The sequence below is a fragment of the Pistacia vera genome, unplaced genomic scaffold (assembly GCF_008641045.1).
Source record: "Pistacia vera cultivar Batoury unplaced genomic scaffold, PisVer_v2 Contig460, whole genome shotgun sequence".
Classification (NCBI taxonomy): Eukaryota; Viridiplantae; Streptophyta; class Magnoliopsida; order Sapindales; family Anacardiaceae; genus Pistacia; species Pistacia vera.
This window is the reverse complement of record NW_022196291.1, coordinates 54,169-60,774: the sequence shown is the minus strand read 5'-3', so window position 1 is coordinate 60,774 and position 6,606 is coordinate 54,169.

Genomic DNA, 6,606 nt, shown 5'->3' with positions numbered 1-6,606 from the left:
AATTTGCCACCTGTCCAGTCTTGCCTTTTCCCTTGTGCTTGGTTCTGACAAACCATTTGGTTACCAGAGGTCCATAAGATATTGATAGATCAAATGAGGTGCAAGTCTACAATAGGAAGGGAAAAGGGCGTAATATAGGATTACAAACTGGTGTGACAGAACAGTATAAGACCGATGGCAATCAACACAAGACAGATGGCAATTTTGGAGAGGGAGAGTACAACATTTTGTTATGTGGGAGTGCTCAAGGAATTACGAAAAGAGAAGAATGTCAGGATACGGGGGATATTGAGAAAAGTGAGGACAAAGGGAAAAGGGAGGAAGCTGGTCCTCGAAGCTCAATTGTGTCTTAGTTTTCTTGAGTCTTTAATTTAATTTTTAGCATTGTATGAGTTAGCCAGTCTATATTTTGCATTCCAAAAGTGTATTACTCACATTCTGATATCAATATACACTATTTTACTTGAATCTTGTTCTGGTTTATTGTTGGATTGTTTGAGTGCGTGAGTTTTAGGGAAGAGTTTTATCAAGTGGTATCAGAGCAGTCACTCACTGGGGTATGGTTAACACGAGAATGGAAAATAAAGTTGATAATGTTGAGAGGGACCTTACCAGGTTGACGGAAATTGTTGCTTCCATGATGGAAATAATGGTTGACATGCAGAATTGGATGCGGCGTAAAAATGAAGAAGATGAAGCTCGTCAGAGAGTAGAAGAAGAAACTTGCCGAAGAACAGAAGAAGAAGCTTTCAAGAGAATAGTGGTGCAAGAAGAAGGTAACCATTCCGGCATAGGAAACCAACGTGAGGGAGGCACTTGTTGGGAAAATGAATCACCACCACCTCCAAACCAGGGAGGTTGTAACCATGACGAAGGGGGGAATCGAAGAGATTGGGGGGGGACGCAATTGGAGAGGATGAAGATTGGAGCTCCCGATTTTTTCTGGCAATGACCCTTACGGCTGGATTCTTCGGGTTGAAAGGTACTTTGCCATCAATTAAGTCGCCGATGAGGACAAAGTCCTCTCCACAAGGTTGTGCATGGAGGGAGAAGCCCATCATTGGTACCAATGGACGGAATCCAGAACTTCAGGGATGATGTGGCCCACGTTTAAGTGGCTTTTCTTCAAAGGTTCAGTGACACGCAGGAAATCTGCCCTCTAGAACTACTCATGTCGACGAGGTAGACAGGGTTAGTGCTGGATTACCGCCGACGATTTGAGGAAATAACAATGATGACGGTGGGAGAAAGGGAAGACGTGCTCTCAACTGCGTTTTTGAACGGGTTAAAACCCGAGATCCGAGCCAAAGTCAAGTTGCAACAACCCGACATATTTGGGCCAACCCAATTCATTAAACCCAAATTTCTATCTTGGCCTAGAACATTGAAGAAAGAAACAGTGTATTGGAAGAGGCACGGGGAGGATTGGGCTGATAAGGAAGATTTGGAGGAAATATTAGTGGCCCACGAACTCACTTAAACCCATTCAGACCTGACGAAAATACTAAAGCCCAAACGCGTCCTACCCAAACCCACTCAATCTATAACCTAAGAAATTCACCCATTAACTCTAATTTTGGTTTCAGACAATTTTCTACCGAAAATGGTTCCAGCTTCACGTCAACTCCAACAGAGACCTTTAGGTCCACGAACTTCTGACGAGATTTTCCTTTCAAGAAGCTGACGGAGTCGGAAATTCAAAGAAAGAGAGAAAAGGGGTTATGCTATAGATGTGATGAAAAATTCTCACCTGGGCATAGGTGTAGATAGAAACAATTTTAGATTGTATTGTTTGAGGGACAAGATGAGGATTCAGAGCAACCCGAGGAAGAGGAAAATGAGGAGATTGCCATTGAACAAAATCAGAACAACGTTGAGTTATCCATCAGTTCGGTGGTGGGGATACATGGGCTAAAAACGATGAAGCTTAAGGGGAGTATTCACGGTAAGGGATTGATTGTGTTAATTGATAGTGGGGCTTCCCACAGTTTTATTGGTTTGGAGGCAGTAGGGAGGTTAGGACTTCCGGTGGTTGCAAACCCATCATTTAGAGTTAGAGTTAGAGATGGTTATCGGGTTATTTGTCAAGGGGAGTGTAAAGTGGTTTCTCTGGAACTACAGGGTATGGTAGTGGTCTAGTATTTTTTCCGTTTGAGATGGGGAGTGCTGATGTAGTGCTCGGGATGGTTTGGTTGGAGGCGTTAGAGGAAATGGTGATTGATTTTAAGAAGCAAACTATGAAATTCAGGTTAGGAAAAAAAAAATGGTGTACCTGTGTGGGGACCCATCCCTAAGCAAAACGATGGTGTCACTAAAGGCCATGATTAAAACCGTACAGAGTGAAGGTTATTGTGTGTTGGTTGAGTTTGGGGAGGCTCAAAAGCAATTTGGAAGTGAAGAGGGAGTTGATGAAACATTAGTAAAGGTGCTGGACAGATTTAGGCAAATGTTTGAGCCCTTGACCAAACTAGCACCCATTAGGACTTAAGACCATTCAATCCAAATAGTTCCAAGAACCCAACCCCCAAACTTACGGCCATATAAGTATATGTACTACCAAAAGAATGAAATAGAGCGCATTGTTAAGGAAATGATAGCCTTAAGGAAATGATAGCCTTGGGGATCATAAAGCCTAGCGTGAGTTAGTTTTCAAGCATGGTATTGCTAGTAAAGAAGAAAGATGGTGGATGGAGATTTTATGTAGACTACAAAACAGTGAATAAAGTCACAGTACTTGATAAGTTTCCGATTCTGGCAATTGATGAATTATTTGATAAGCTTGGAGAGGCGTTAGAGTTCTCCAAATTAGATTTAAAGTCGGGTTATCACCAGATACGAGTCCACCCTGAAGACACCCATAAGACGACATTCAGGACTTATGAATGGCATTATAAGTTCTTGGTCATACCTTTTGGGTTGACAAACGCGCCCTCCACCTTTTAGGCATTAATGAACGAGGTTTTCAAGCCGCACTTGAGAAAATTTATACTTGTCTTTTTTGAAGACATTCTCATCTATAGCAAGGAGATGACTAAGCACTCAGGGCATCTGGCGATCACCCTTCAAATTCTATTGGAACATCAGTTGGTTGTAAATAAGAAAAAAATGTTTGTTTGGGCAACGACAGCTAGAATATTTGGGGCAGACTGAATTTATCCCCTTTTTGCATAGGGACAATGCTTGCTAAACATGATTCCATGTGAAACCTCCTCTATAATTGTCTCAATATATCCTTTTTGAGACAACACCAACAATCCTTGTGATCTATCTCAGAATATTTCAATTTCTATCACATAGGATGCCTCTCCCATAGCTTTCATTTCAAAATTCTTTGAGAGAAAATTCTTGGTTTCATATAATATGCCCAAGTCATTCGCAGCAAGCAAAATATCGTTGACATATAAGACTGAAAATACAAACTTGCTCCCACTGATCTTTTGGTATATACATCAATCAATATGTTTTCCTTAAATCCAAAGATGTTATGGTATCATTAAACTTAAGGTACCATTGTTGAGAAGCTTGTTTAAGTCCATATATTGGCTTCTTAAGGTTACACACCATATGACATTTTCCTTCAACTGAGAAGCCTTCAGGTTGGTCCATATAAACTTCCTCCTCAAGATTTCCATTAAGAAAGACTGTTTTCATATCCATTTGGTGTAACTCTAAATCATAATCTGATGTGTTTGCGAAAGCTTAGAGTGAGTTGTAATTCTTCTAAACAACACAAACATACAAAACACACTAAAATACATGAACTAGATAAAGTAAAGATAATACACAACAAATAACAAGATAAAGTAAAGATAAGTGCCAATGATCTCCAAACCATAAAGGCTACGCCACCGGCTATGGAACATCACTAATAAGATAGAAGCCAAATTCCCCAGGCTTAAAGGCAACGTCACCGGCCAAGGGTCTCCAAAACGTAAAGGCATGGCCATCGGTTTTGGATTCCACCACCAAGCATGGCAAAAACTTGGATAAAGGAAAAATGATAAAACTCTCTCAAGAGCTCTCACATTTTCATTTCAGAAAATTTAACTCTCAACTTATATTACAATGAAGGAGAAGACCCCTTTATATAGGGTTACATTAGATGCCACATAGGAGAGAGAATTACAAAGTCAAATTCAAGATAATAATAAACTATGGGACACATTTTAATTAGCCACCCTAAATGTCCCCTAAAAGCCAAAATGTCAACAAACATAAGTAAAAACCTTTAACCTAGAAATTTCCCAAAATGGTAAGGAACATGGAGCCACCAAGGATGACAACCTTGTCTTTGCTAAATCGGGAATGTCTTGAGCCACCCATGTCATAATCTTGTCCACCCCATTAAATGCCTCTATGTGCATATGTTTGACTAGCCTTTGTTCCCTCCATTTTAACTTGAAAATCTTAGCTCCAACAATTCAAACTACACCCAAATAAATGGATTGGGCATATTGGATCAACAATTTGAAGAATGTGAGGGCACTCTGCAGGTTTCTCGGATTAACAGGCTACTATTGACGCTTTGTCCAATGCTATGGTAAGATTGCATCACCCTTAACAACTTTACTTAAAAAGGATGTTTTTGAGTGGAATGAATGAGCCCAGGTAGCGTTTGAAGAATTGAAGAAGATTATGGCAAGTGTACAGGTGTTGGCTATACCAAATTTCTCTAAAGAATTTGTGATAGAAACGGATGCTTCAGGTAATGGGTTAGGGGCAATCTTAATACAAGGGGGAAGGCCACTCGCATATATGAGTGAGGGGTTATCGATGAAGTCTCAACTAAAATCAATTTACGAACGAGAACTCATGGCAGTGGTTCTAGCTACTCAGAAATGGCGCCATTACCTCTTGGGATGCCGCTTTGTCATCAGAATTAACCAACAGAGCTTGCACTTCTTAACCGACCAGAAATTGCTAAGTGAAAGTCAATAGAAGTGGGTCAATAAGTTGTTGGGTTGAACTTCGCCAGACAATATCAGCTAGAATTGAAAAACAAGGTTGCGGATGCTCTTTCCCGAAAAGAGGAGGAAGTAGAACATAATGCATTAACCATGGGCTGTTTTGCAGGTGTGAAGGACTTGGAAGAGACAATTCACCGAGATGATATACTATGTCACATTATTCAGCAGCTCTTCATCGATCTAACTAGCCAACCTCCTTTTCAGCTTGTGGGGCATCATTTACTCTTTCATGGCAGGTTAGTAGTCCCTTAAACAACCCTTCATATTTATAAACTTCTACATGATTTTCATTCATCACACATGGGAGGTCATTCCAGATTTTTTAGAACCTACAAACGCATTAGTAATGTGGTATATTGGGAGGGGATGCGGAAGGATATTAAGAATTATGTGGAGGATTATGCAGTATGCCAACAAAACAAATATGAGGCCTTGCGTCCAGCTAGATTATTGCAACCACTACCCATTCCCAATCAAATTTGGGAAGATGTGTCAATGGACTTCATTATGGGACTTCCCAAAGCCCAAGGGATGGACACCATCCTGGTGGTCGTAGATCGACTCTCGAAATATAGCCCAAAATCGGATGAAAACGTATGCAGATAAAAAGAGGAGTGAAGTCGATTTTAATGAGGGAGACTTAGCCTATTTGAAACTTCAGCCATACAGGTTGCGCTCCTTGGCAAGGCACCACAATGAGAAGCTTAACCCACAATTTTATGGTTTGTTTGTAATAAAAAACAAAATCGGGGCAGCGGCTTACCAATTAGACCTACCTCCATTAGCTCGCATACATGATGTTTTCCATGTTTCCCAATTGAAGAAGGCCATTTTCCCCATCCCCAACAGCCAGCCACTTTCGGAAAACCTCAACGAAAACTTGGTTTTGAATGTGGAACCAGAAACGGTTCTCCAAAAAAGAAGATTGTTGAATGGACAATGGGAAGTTCTCATTCAGTGGAAGGGACTACCTGCATATGGACGCACTTGAGAAGACTTCCACACCATCAATACCCAATTTCCTTCCTTCCACCTTGAGGACAAGATGACTCTTCTTGGGGAGGGTAATGATAGATCAAATGAGGTGCGTGTCTACAATAGGAAGGGAAAAGGGTGTAATAGAGGATTACAAACTGGTGTGACAGAGCAGTGTAGGACAGATGGCAATCAACACAGAACAAATGTCAATTTTGGAGAGGGAGCATACGACATTTTGTTATGTGGGAGTGCTAAAGGAATTACAAAAAGAGAAGCATGTTAGGATACGGGGGATATTGAAAAAAGTGAGGACAAAGGGAAAAAGGAGGAAGTTGGCCCTCGAAGCTCAGCGGTGTCTTAGTTTTCTTGAGTCTTTAATTTAGTTTTGAGCATTGTATGATTTAGCTAGTCTGTATTTTGCATTCCAAAAGTGTATTACTCACATTCTGATATCGATATACACTATTTTACTTGAATCTTGTTCTGGTTTATTGTTGGATTGTTTGAGTGCGTGAGTTTTGGGGAAGAGTTCTATCAGCTATTGACCCAACAAAGCTTTTGACAATCTTTATACTTTGCCATATGGAAATTCCATATTTAGTTAAACTCCCAGCATAGACTTGACCTTGGAGGACTGCAATCCTTGTGGTATGATCCATCA